The 13,927-nt window shown below is 39.5% G+C and overlaps 1 protein-coding gene across 1 annotated transcript in view; it reads right to left on the minus strand.

The window, feature by feature from the left end:
• Positions 1-13,927, minus strand: part of HCN4 (hyperpolarization activated cyclic nucleotide gated potassium channel 4) — a 122,704-nt gene that overhangs the window by 84,522 nt on the left and 24,255 nt on the right.

The following is a 13,927-nucleotide window of genomic DNA, read 5'->3' on the forward strand; positions in this document are numbered from 1 at the left end:
AACCCATCTCTATTTCATAATTTTCTTATTCCAATTTGTTGTCTGCCCCCATCACAATCCAAAAAGTTCATCTGAATGCCCTATGGCATCAATGGATGATGATGACTAAAGTTATGCCCTAAGGAATCATTGGATAATAATAGCTTACAGTATGCCTCCTCCTAAGGGTATCTGCTTTTTGGTAGGGGACTCTCGGAGGCTGAAAAGACTTCAAGATCCAAAGGAATGGCTCTCTAGTGTTGATTCAGGCACCATGACAGAGGAATGTGTGTATGTGTATATGTGTGACAGAGAGACAGAAAAGCAGAGGGGGGGGGTCCCACTTAGATTATGCCAAACAAGTCTACATATTCTGGTTATGCACAAAAACTATCCTTGCTTGGAAAAGGAAGGGTAGGGAAAAGAAAACTAAGAGATTCCCAGTAAAGTTGATCTCTCTTTACTTAGCAAACAGAGGCCCCTCCTAGGATGAAAGAAGGGGTGGAATTTCCTGAGATTAGCAGTGCCCAATCTTCATATATCTTTAAATGAACCAAGGACAATGAGTACCCATTATATATGGGAAAATAAGGTCCATGGGAGAAAGTCACTTTCTTAAAGTTTAATGATATATGAGAAAATCTAAGTGCAGAAAGCAGGATGCCTAGTCAAAATTTTCTTCTTTTAGCTCTCCCTCCTTACTCTCATCACAATTATTGGTAAGGTCAAGGTTCCACATTATTTTGGATGCCTACTTTCTTTGAGTACTTCTCTGAAGGGTGAAAGGAGTAAACTCAACTGATCTTGGTAGGAAAAGGACTGGACATACAAATGGGTTCATTCAAACTGATCCCACCATAATCATGGTTCTAAAGCTGGAGCATGTTCATGTCAGAGACCTTACCTTGACAAAGTCAGAGAACCACTGACTGTCACTATAGGTATTTAAGTCAGAACTATGCTCTCTGACTTTGTGCTCTCTAACTTTCTGTGAAAGGAACAGACAGAATGGAGAGGTCACCATCCTTCTTCCTCATAAAATCTGGAACAGCATGAGACACCAGCTGGGCAATGGAGATCCAGGCTCCTGGTGCCAACCGTGAACCCAAAGAACAAGCAATTCTCTTCCAGGCAGGCTGGTCGGCAGGTGGCCTGTCTCAGTCCCCATGTGCCCAGAGCCCAGCAGGGAAAACACAAGCTTGGAGACCAGTTATGAAGGAGAAATGGGAGGAGGTACTAAGTAGACAAAAAATAAAGGAGTGACATTTTAAACTGAGGCTCCAAACATTTCTAGGTCTTACTAGGCCTTGAGTTTTGGAGATACAAGAGAGGAGAAGAAGCTTCTGGTCTCACTCAGAGACTTGCAGATTACTTCTGAGATTGCTAACAAAGACCAAACTCCCACTCTTTCCACAGACAGCCTGGAGAAGATCCAAAGAGTAACAAATTTGGGAGTGGAGAGAGAGAGGAATTTGGGATTCAGAGGCTGAGAAATTCAGATAGAACCTTCTTCACCTCACCCACTCTCATAACCCACATACATTCAATACACACACACACACACACACAAACACACACATACATACACATAGATTCAAAAATGTGTGAAAGTGATGGAATTTTGATAAGGAAAGAGAGAATAATCTGTTAATTAAAAGTTCATATGAACACAGATTTAGAGGTGAAGGTCATTGGAAATCCTCTTGTCTAAACTCCCATTTGACCAGATTAGGAAGTTTGGATCCAGGGAGCATATGCATTGCTCAAAGTATATAGTACGTAGGAGAATTGGCTCTCAACTCCAAGTATCCTGATTCTAAATCTAGCATACATTCACTAACTAAAGGAAAATTAAATACATACTCACAAGCACTCATATGTAAACACTAGCACTCCATTGCACATACACACACACACACTTACTCGTAAATTCAGACGATAATTAAGGGAAATCCTGGGTAGGAGGAAAATCCGTGAGGTGTTAAACACTGGGGGATTTTTATGAATGTCTGCTCAAACTAAGCACTGCTTACTAAGGATGGCAGAGTGGTGTAGTGGGGGGGGGGGGGAACAGATGACCCAAGTTCAAATCCTAACGACTTCTTCCTATATTTGTGACCTTAGTCAAGATCCTTGAACTGTGTCATTTGTAAAGTAAGGAAAATGAACTAGAATTTTTATTTCAGCTCTAAATATTAATCTCTGATCCCTAGGCTGAGACTGATGTGTCTTTGTAGATCATAAAATTTTCTTTTTCAAATGCTTTATTCAAGTAGTCATTGAAAACAGATGGAGCAGAGAGCAGCATGGTAGGAAGAATATTGAAAATGGAGACTATAGGCAATGTAAGGAAGAAGTCATCAATCACTAGGCACAATGGATCTAGGTAAGAAAAATAGGTGCATGAGGAAAATCCCAAGAGTTCAAAACCTACGTCTGCCATATTCCTCCTATAAGTCTGTGCTCAGATTACTCTTTTGATTCTCAATTTTCTCAATTATAAAGAGAAGGAATTGAGTAGTTACCCTCTCAGGTTCCTTCTAGGTTATTTTTAGGGGTTTTTTTTGCAAGGCAAATGGGGTTAAGTGGCTTGCTCAAGGCCACACAGCTAGGTAATTATTAAGTGTCTGAGACCGGATTTGAACCCAGGTACTCCTGACTCCAGGGCTGGTGCTTTATCCACTGTGCCACCTAGCCGCCCTCCTTCTAGTTTTAAATCTACAGTTCTATTATTAAATTAATATCTCAATCCATGAATCAGTCAATATTCATTAAACACCTACTATGTGATAGTGATGCAAGAACAAAGAATGAACAATGGCAATTTTCAATGAGCTTACATTTTGATAGTGTCCTACACATCACCACATCACCGACCCCCAGCATCAATTCCCCCACCCATGAGCTTAACAATCCCTTGGGCATGACAGAAAGAGGTCACAGAGAAAGCTGAGGAATCAGTCACAGAAATAGGAATCAAAGTTCTGTGACCATTACCTTGACTTTGCTAGGCCTAGAGAATTAATTAATGACTATGTGCCTTAGTTTATTCATCTGTGTGATCCAGAGCCAAATCTTTGCCTCCTTACTGAGTGAAAGGTCCATTTGACCCAGAATAGTTAGAATTAGATTGTTCTTATATAATTCAGATATGATTTATATATTGAACCCATATATTCCCTTTAGATAGAATAACTCCTTTGGGTGGAAAAAGATTGATCTGGTACGGGTGAATTTCAACTGGAAGTCAGGAATTTTTTGTTTTGTTTTATTTTGAATTCTAAGTTCTATCATTTGCTAGGCATGAGACTCTGGGCTTCAGTTTCTTCACCTATGAAAAGATGATAATGATAATATTTATATTGTCTACCTCACAGGTTTCAAAGGATTTAGCAATTATCATTGAGCAACCTTACTAATTATCTAGTTCAAATTTCTAATTTTATGTATCAGGAAATTGAGGCTCAGAAAGGGGTGGGTTACTTGTCCAAGGTCATACAACTAATAAGAAGCAAAATCACTCCATTGTTCCATTGTTTTTCCTCCCATTCCATGCTCGTTTCTAGGAAGAAAGCATTATGTAAATATCATTATTATTATTAATATTATTATTGTATCATTCCTGTCCTCCAAATAAATTTTATAAAGAAATGTGACAGGAAGGACAGAGGTAAGAGCACTGGAGATAAGAGTTAGAAGAGCCCTGGTTCAAAACCCATTTTTGTCGCTTATTAGTGTGTGCCTACAAGTAAGAGTCTCCTCTTTTAGCTAAAAGCTCTAACAATACTATTTGTTATATAACATAACAGGTATATGAATACCTCTTGTGAAGATCAAATGAGATCATGTATGTAAAGTGTCAGGTAAAACTCATGGTGTTACATAAATGCCAGTTATGTTATATATTTATATATTATATTATGTTATATTTTATATTATATTATATTATTATATATTATAGTCACAGTGTCCAAGATTCATCATCTGCTTCATATTACATTATATTATATTATACTATATTATGCTATATTAAAATATTTATATTTATGATATGATATGATGTTATATTGTTACATTATGTTATATTATGTTACATTGTTATATTATTATGTTATATTATGTTCTATTCTGTTCTGTTCTACTCTATTCTATTCTATATCATAGTCACAGTGCCCAAGATTCATCATCTACTTCAAATGTGCACACTCTCTCCAAATAAACTGGGAGCTCCTCACGGACAAAAACTGTGTCTTTTCCTATTTCCCCACAATAAATCAGATCAGTGGTTTTGCTATGGTTTGGCCTTAAATGGCTTCACTCTCAACTCTGAGAATGCGATTCTTAGAAAAAAAGAGGAGGAAAGTGCAGAGACGCCCGTATCTCTGATTAGGAGGATGGGTTAGGGCATTGCACCTCAATAAAGCTATTTATTTTATTTCATCATTGGCCTCCTACAGTATTTATTGTCTGAACCTCCCAATTTAGTACTTAATTAGATACTACCTAGTATTTGGAGATGACATTAATGTTTGTTTAGCTGCTATAGAAGGGATATAGTACAGTGGAAAGAGCATTATGTATGAAGCCTGGGGATTTGTTACTTATTACCTTGAGCCAGTGATTTCCCTTCTGTGGATTTCTTCTGCAGGATGGAAGGACTAAGCTAGATGATCGTTTAAAGAGATCACTTTCACTTTAATCAAGGATTTCAACCCTTTATTGCCATCAGATTCCTTTGACTTGAACTCCAAGAAGAACTCAAGAGAAAGAACAAAGTCTCAATGTACAGAAGCCCAGATTGTTTGGACAAGATACAGGTTCCAATATTAGGGAGTTCTGGGTCTTAGAGGGTATTAAGGACATTTACATGAAACATGGGAATGCTCTCACAGGAGTGGACTTGAGAAGAAAATCTTGACAAGAAAGAGACCAGATAAATGAATGAATGCAATTCAAGTAGACACCAGCATAAGTGTGGCTCTGGGATTTTGTCCACATTGGAGGGGCCTTGTTCTTCCACTACTACTACCATCCTATTCAGTTCTTACTCAAGTCATACCATGCTCTCAAGTTTCTATACAAAGAACCCTCATCACTATTTGATCTTTGCTGACTCAAGAATAATTTTCCCCTTCGGGGTTTCCTCCTGAAGCCATGAGCTTCACCTTTCTTCATCTTCTTCATATCAGAACCCATCATATGGTCCTCTACCACTTTTTTTACAGTAGTCTCTGATATTCTTGTGGTTAAGATCAATTTTCTAATGTATACCTTGGTCCCATCTTAGTTCACCTTGTCTAGCAGGTTAACAACTCAGCCATCTACTTTTTCAAATCTTTAATCTTTTCCTGGTTCCTTCCCCACTACTTACGAACATATTTGTGAAAGTGTCATCTACCCTTAAAATAGTTCATTCTGGGGTAGCTAGGTGACACAGTAGATAAAATACTGGCCCTGGAGTCAGGAGGACCTGAATTCAAATTCAGCCTCAAATTCTTACTACTGTGTGATCCTAGGCAAATTCTCTTAACCCCAATTGCCTCAAAAATGCTTTACTAGATCCTAAGCTATCATTCCATGACTTCCTTCCTTTTATAGATAGATGCTTTGAGAAGACTTATCTACAATCTGTGTCTCTATTCTTCTTCAACTCTCTTTTTATGTCTTTTTTCAGTTTGCTTTCTGACCTCCTCATTTAACTGAAAGTGGTCTCTCCAAAGTTTCCAACAGTCCCAATTGACAGATCTGAGAAGTCTTTCCTCAATCCTCATCCTATTTGAGCTCTTAAAATATTCAGGCCTTTCACTATCCTCCTCTCTGGATTTCTGTGTCAGTGGTGTCTTCTTGTTCTCCTTCTGTCTTTCTGCTAAATCCTTTTCAGTCTTGTTTGCTGATTCATCATCCAAATTGTATCTCATAATGGAAGGTGTGCTCCAGGGGTCTGCCCTGGACCTTCCTCTCTCCTTTCTCTATACTGCTTCCTTGGTAGCATTAGCTACCTCATTAGCTTCAATAGAGTTAATGATCACCTTTATGCAGACAACTCCCAGAACTATACTTCTAGTCTCTCTGCTCAAATACAGGCGTGCTCCATCTCCCAGGCCTATAATTTCAGCAGTATCTTGACTCTGTTCACTCCAAGTAATCAATCATTTGCCAAATCTTAGAAGTTCTAATTTCATAATAGCCTTGTTATTTGTCTCTTTCCCACTTTTCATACAATCATCACTGATATTCAGACCCTTATCAACTATTATCTAGATTATTGCAATGGCATCCCAATTGGTAGCCCTTCCTCAAGTTTCTTCTTACTAAAATCCATCTTCCATATGGCTAATAAAATGATTTTCCTCATGCGCAAGTCTGATCATGTCACTACACCAGAGATTCTCAAAGGGTGGTTTGGAGTCCTCTGGAGGAACTTGAATCCCTTTTAGGGAATCAGTGTCATCAAAATTATTTTCATGGTAATACTAAGACATTATATTTTGTCTTATGGTAAGTGTCATTAAATACAACCCACATAAACCAAAGCTCTTTAGGGTTATCAATAACAAATGAGTGCTAAGACCAAAATGGTTGAAAACCACTGCACTATCCTACTAAAAATACCAGTGCCTCCCCATTGCCTCCAGGATTAAATATAAATTCCTTGGTTTAGAGTTCAAACCATCACTTCTTGGCTTTAGTCCCTTTCTCCATTCATTAAACCCAAGTTTTCTGTACAGTTCAAAGTAACTGGGCTTCTGGATGTTCCTCATATACATTTTATCTCCTTTGCACTGGTTTTTCTCATGCCCTCTCTCCTCACTTCTGTTGTTAAGAATCTTTTACTTCCATCTTCAGGGTTCCACCATTTACACGAAACTTTTCCTGATCCCACTCCTCCAACTGTAATTATCTTCCATCCGTAGAGGTGATCTTACATTTTCTTTGTACTTATTTTATGTAGACCTATGAATGTGCATGAGTTTCCATGATAAAATGTAGGTTTCTAAAGGTCTGGGACTGTTTCCTTTCTGTCTTTGCACATAGTGGTTCCGGCACATAGCAGGTGTTTAATAATTACTTGTCCATTAATGGATTTCCCCACCTATGTCTAGGTCCCCCAACTGCCTCAGAGAGCTCAAGTAGGATGAGAATTGAGGAAAGACTTCTCAGCTCTGTCAATTAAGAACATTGGAAACTTTGGAGAGGCCACTTTCAATTGAATGATGAGGTCAGAACTCGAACTGAAAAGAGGAAGGAGCAGAAGGAGGAGGAGGAGGAGGAGGAAGAAGAAAAAGAAGAAGAAGAAGATGATGATGATGATGATGAAGAAGAAGAAGAAGAAGTGGAGGCACTGATTGGAAATGACCTTCTCAAAGCATCTATCCATAAAAGGGAGGAAGCCTTGGGATGATCTTAAAGCTAGTGAAGCATTTTTTTGAGAACTTGTTTGAAGAAAAGCATGACTATGTGTTTATCTTCATACTCTAGCTTATAATACAGGTCTTTGAACATATTATATGCCTGATAAATCTTCCTTGAATTAAATTTTTTGAGTAAACCTATAAATAAGAATCTGGAGTAAGTTGAAGTGAAGTGAATGATTAGAGATGAGAAATCAAAGAGAGAAAAGGAGGCAAAGTTTAAGCATTTTAATAATAATAATCTTAATCATAATAATAGCATTGGGCAGCTGGGTGGTACAGTGGATAGAGCACTGGTTTTCGAGTCAGGAGGATGGGAGTTTGAATCCAGCCTCAGACACAACACTTACTAGCAGTGTGACCTGGGGCAAGTCACTTAACCCTGATTGTTTCACATTCAGGGTCATCTCCAGTTGTTCTGATTCATATCTGACCACTGGACTCAGATGGCTCTGGAGGAGGAAGTGAGGCTGGTGACTTAGCAGAGCCTCCCCCCGCCAAATTCAATTCATATACTTGTCACAACATCACCTCCCTGATATCATGATCATTTTCAAAAATGAAGGACAAACAAAAAACATCAATAATGATACATTTTAAGATTTTCAAGGGACTTTATAAAAAGTATCTCCTTTGATGCTCATAGCAACCTTATTTTATAGATGAGGAAATTGAGGCAGACAGAGGTTAAGCGACTTGACCAGGATCACATCGCTAGCAACTATCTGAGCCTGGGTATGAACTAGTGTCTTCCTGACTTCAGGTCCAGTAGTCTACTTTTTCTGCCACCTAGCTGCCTCAGAATGGAGGATGATGAAGGAACATTTATGAAGGTTTATTATGAAGGTTTTTGGTCCAGATCCATGTTTTATTTCACTTGAGTCACACGCAGTCCCTGATACAGAAACTCTTGCCATTGATATAAATTGGTGGTTTCCCTGTAACATTTATAATTATATGTGTTACAATGGTACATATGTTACAATGATCACAAAGATAATATGTATCAAGGGTTAGACTTGAACCAATGTCTTCCTGATAGAAAGATTTAATTTCTATATACAACATAATATTGCCTCATGATGGATAAATGAAAAAAGATAAAAGAAAGCAAATTATTGTTTCTGTGAGAAAAGTTAGATCTGGAATTAGAACCTCAGTACTGAAGTTCTTTAGTAATATGACCATGAGGCTTCCCCATTCTGATACTTCAGATACTTTATAAGGTCTCTTTCAATTCTAAAGAGCTACGACTTTAAAAGTTTATGAAAGAGAGGGCTTCAAAATACTTAGATATATGAACATGCTGAGAAACAAAATACATAGACACAAGCATTAGCTGTCTCATACTGCTCTCACCCAAACTGCTGTCTAGAACAATGTGGCAAGCCCATATAACCTCCTTCTATTGGATATTTTCTGGGGCAGAGTCTCTGGGGCAGAGCCCTGGATCTAGCTGCCTGTTAGAGAGAATGTCTGAGCACAGCTCAGATATGAAAATGAAGCCCAGAGAGTCAAAGGGCTAGCTACACAGTAGGAAAGTCAAAGCTAGCTAGCTCTAATGGGAAAGGGAGGGAAGGTCAATGGCAGGCGGGGGGAGCAGATGAAAAAGGGTCTAAGGGTATCTCTCATCACATCCTCTTGACAAGTAGTTCCAAAACTCTGTTTCTGCTTAACAAGAGCACTGTGTCACTACTCTGTGATGGAAAAAAAGGGAAATCATATTCCCAAGCTCTCCCTTCCCTTCATCAGTGCCCCAGCCCCTATATCCCCTCCAAGGACTCCAGAATGACCCATTCTGCCAACCTCCTTCTCCAGGAGCCCCCCACAGCCTTCAGCTATAGTCACCTCCTCTTCCAAAGCTGATGAGTGCTCCAGTGCTTCCAGCAGTGTGAGTGCTCCACTGATCCCACCCCCACCTCCCTGGCCAATCATTGGGAGCTCTATTTATAGCTCAGGTAAAGAACTCTGATTCAGAATCACATGGATGCCCAGGTAGATGACTCCACCGTGGCCAAAGCTTCAGGGCTGCACTTTGGAAAAACAAAAGCAAAATAATGGGTATTATATATCCCTCCCTTCACACACACATACATACATACATACATACATACATACATATACATGCCAGAGTCTATCCTCTCCTCTTCTTCCCTCCCCAACCTCGGATTCAGATAAGTGGCATAAGTTTAGGAAGGATGCTATAAAAAGTAAGAATGAGTGTGCCTATAGATGAAGAATAGGAAATGAGGGTCATTCATTCATAAGATAGTGAGGATATTGCGCCCCCCCTCCCAAACTCATATGAAAATACAAAGTACTTGGATGAACACAAGGTGGGAATTGTGACACCTGCATTCTAGTCCAGTGAATCACTGTATGACCTTGCATAAGTCATTGTTCTGCAACTCTGCTGTTTCATCTGTGAAATAATGCTTAGATGATTTCCTAGTTTATTTAAAGAGTATCTAAATGTATTCTTGGAATTGTTGGGAGACAGGACTGAAGAAGTAAATTATGTCCAAATGACCAGATTCCACACTTCCTGAGAGTAAAAAGTGCCTCTTACAACTTTGAATCCTCTGTTGTACCTGGTATAGTGCCTTACTTTTGTCAGGTGTTTAATACATTTTCATTAATTGACTAACAAAATGAATGAAAATTATAAAAGGTATAGAATGTCAGATTAAAGAACATGGATTAGATTTTGAAGGTGATAGGGAGCCATTGAAGGTTTTAGGGATGTGGAATGTCATGTGAAGGCATGCTGCATCTCATCTTCTCCCTGCCCACCAAATTCTAGGTGAATCATCCCATCATGCATTTGACATCATGGTCTTCTTTGATTATAAGGGATAACACAACAACAACCCCCTGAATAGTCTTCATACTAAAGAATCCATATGAATGGGGAAGAGGGAGTGACCAAGCAGGATGAAACCTAGTAAGAAAATGGGAGAAGGGAAATGCTTGGCTTCCTGTGCTAGATCTCACTGATCCTCTAAAAACCTAAGTTCCTAAAAAACTACGTCTAGTCTAGCACTTCTCTAGAAATTTTTGGTACAATGCTTAGCACCAAATAGGTGCTTAATAAATGATTACTGTTTCTAGAAGAGGCATCCAACTGCTAGGAAAAACTAAGGAGAGAAACTTCGCAAATGGAGTCAGAAGTCTTGTGAGGACTGAGGTAGAATAAAATAAGCAGAATCACATCCCAGGATACACAAGGACCCTAAACACAAACAAGACTGCAAAGTGGCCGAAGTCTCATTGATTGTAATGAGCAATTTTGGTCCAGGAGAGCAGATGGTTAAACACGCTTCCCTACTCTTTGGAGCAAAGGTCACAAATCATTTCAGACAGTTACTATGAGACAGGGTTCAATGGACAGAGAGAGAGGGGCATATTGGTTAGCCCGGGGCATAAAAATAAATGACATCACTAAAACTTCACCCAGAAAAGAAATGCAGCCCTTGGTCTTCCCAGTCCCTTCTAGGACACCAAATGACTTAACAGCCTGACCCTCTCACTCTACCTGACATGTTTGGATTCATAGTCTTGTTGCCCCAGTTCTTTCTCAGGCTAGAGAATGCTTTCTAGACTCCAAGGGATACTGAGAAAGTCTATTTGTTAGGGATGTTATAGATGTGACTCGTGTATCAGGTAGGGATTGGATTAGATCTGGATGGGGTTGGCATCCTTTCTAACTCTGAAATTTGAAGATTCTATGAAGCAAGCTATTTCCTTTTGGCTCAGACAGAATGGCCCCCTGGGATACTTCCTTTTCTTTCCTCCAGATCTTGAATACCAGTTCAGTCCCAGGCATCACTAAGAAGGGTACTGACAAACGCAGAGCTCATCCAGAGGAGGGTGACAAAGATGGTGAGGGGACCAGAAACTAGGCCATATGAAAACTGTTTGAAAGAACTAAGAGTATTTAGCTTTGGAAAAAGAAAAATGGAGAAATAATGGGACAGTTGTTAGAACCATCTTTGAAGTCTTGTCACACAGAAGGAGAATTAGATCTGAGTTTGGTCCCAAAGGATAGAAATAGGCACAATAGAAAGATATAGGAAGTAAGATTTGGGCTTATTTGGGGGGAGGTATTTTGTTCGGGGAATTCTTGATCTGATAGGAGTGAGGTTGGGGAACTTCTCAGGTCTCTTCCTCTTGTTATCTTGTGGTTACATAAAGGGAAAGTTTCAGAACTGTACTGGGCTGCCTTTGGGTGGTGAATGACCTGTCATGGAGTGTGTACAAGTTCTGGATAATCACTTAAAGTTTTAACCAGAAGATCCTTGTTCAGGTGTGATTTGGACTAAATGAAGAAGACTGAATTGGCAGCCAGAAGATCTGGATTCAAATCTCTATCTATGTAAACACTACCAAAAGAAACATCTCTCTCTAAAATGGGAATGGGGGGGTGACTGTATAAATTTTAAGTCTTTCCTTTTCTTAAATCAATGATTCTATTACCTCTGAGGTCACTCCTAATTCTGATATATTCAATAAGACTGTCTTCTTACTAGTCTTAGTACTTATTCTTTATCTGTCTGTCTCTGTGTGTGTCTGTCTGTCTGTCTCTCTCTCTCTCTGTCTCTCTCTCTCTCTGTCTCTCTCTGTCTCTCTCTCTGTCTCTCTCTCTCTCTCTCTCTCTCTCTCTCTCTCTCTCTCTCTCTCTCTCTCTGTCTCTGTCTCTCTCTCTCTCTGATTCTCTCTCACTTCTCATTTTTTATTCTGATCTGTTTATGTTTGCCCAGGTGGTCAGCACTCTGCTCTCTTACATCTACCTCTTGTACTCCATGGTTTTTTTAAAGGCATAGCCCAAATGCTGCCTACCATATGACTTTTCTAGTTACCAAGTCTCTCCTTCTCCTGAAATTCCACCTATCTGCTTTGTATTTCCTTCTCTGTACATGCTGAGACCCACCATTTGAATGGAATCTTCTTGAGAGCAGGGGGTATTCCGGTTTTGTCTTTGTATTTCTAATACAATTTGGGGGACAGAATAGACCCATGATGATTGCTGCTAAGGGGCCCTCACTCTTCATTCTCCTCAAAGATCATGATTTTCTCTCTCCTCCAAATTAGCATCCAAAAGTATCACTTATTAAAAATGTACACTAGCCAGCTTCCTGACCAAAAAGTTCATGTGAGTAAATTGAAGGGCCTGGCATCTCTGCCTCCTTTCCTCCCTTTCTCTATCATCCCTTTCACTTTGTACCAAGGATTGGTAGCAAGTCCCAACCCCCAAAATAGATCATATACCTGAAGAATTTAATCAATAACCAGGCTTTGTATAGCTTCTGGAATAAATAGAAAGCAACTCATGTTAATAATTCATTGGCTATATAAGGCGAGTTGTTTATTGACTCCAGGGCCATAGCCACTAATGGTGCTCCCTGTTCCCCTGGAGCTATGCCTTTCCTGCATGTCTGTGTGGTTCTCCTAGGCATTGTCCTGTGCCTTGCAACCTGGGAGGATATGGAGAGGGAATGCTTCCTACCAGTGACTTTGATCTGGGGTAGTAGTAACAGGAGTTAGACTCCCAAAGGGTCAGATTGGCAGGGCTGGCCAATGGTGTGGAACAAAGTCTGGGAAGGTGGGGGTCATCCCATCACAGACTAAATGCAGGTCCCACCACTGCCTCGGGCTTCTAATTCACCTATTGAAAGGAGAGGCTAAGGAACCACAACTGTTTGCCTACCATTTCCCAAACTCCACAAAGTGCCTTCCCTTCTCTTCTCTCCCTAAGCACATCCTAGTCATTAGTCACTATCTTGTTCACAGTTTATCATCTCTATGAAAGTTTCTCTGGCCACTCCCATCTCTGACTTTCCATAGCTTAAAGTGAACATTTAGTAATTGATTCTAGATTATTAGGTAATGAGGGACAGAATGATTTTGTGTGTAGAATGTCAGATTTGGAATTAGAAAGGTCGGAATTTGAATCCTGCCTCAGTCACTTAATAGCTGTGAAAGCCTGTACAAATCATTTAATCATTTTTAGTCTTAATTCCCTCCTCTACAAAATGGGCATAATAATAGAACATCATTCACAGAGTTATTGTTTTGTCATATGAAGCTTTAAAGTACTATAGAAATATTAACTGTTATTATTGCTATTACATACAAGCCTTATCACCTTCGATTAAAAAAAACAGCACTGGGGCAGCTAGGTGGTACCGTGGATACAGCACTGGAGGACCTGAATTCAAATCCGACTTCAGACACATAATAATTACCTAGCTGTGTGACCTTGGGCAAGTCACTTAACCTCATTTCCTAGCAAAACCCCCAAAGAAAGAAAGAAAGAACAGCACTCCACCTCCAAGGATAGAAGATCTATCTTCGTTTGTGTCCCAGTGCTTACATACTGTTTGAACTAACTTTTGTTTCAATTCCATTTGATCCAACATATATAATATGAAGTCTCTGCATACAAAGAAGCAGTAACAGTGCAGGACTTTATGATAATGTTCAGGTTATGAATATTGGAGGTCAGAAGAAAGGCAGTAAATAGGAAAGCTAGGTAG

The sequence above is a fragment of the Macrotis lagotis genome, chromosome 4 (genome assembly GCF_037893015.1).
Source record: "Macrotis lagotis isolate mMagLag1 chromosome 4, bilby.v1.9.chrom.fasta, whole genome shotgun sequence".
Lineage (NCBI taxonomy): Eukaryota > Metazoa > Chordata > Mammalia > Peramelemorphia > Peramelidae > Macrotis > Macrotis lagotis.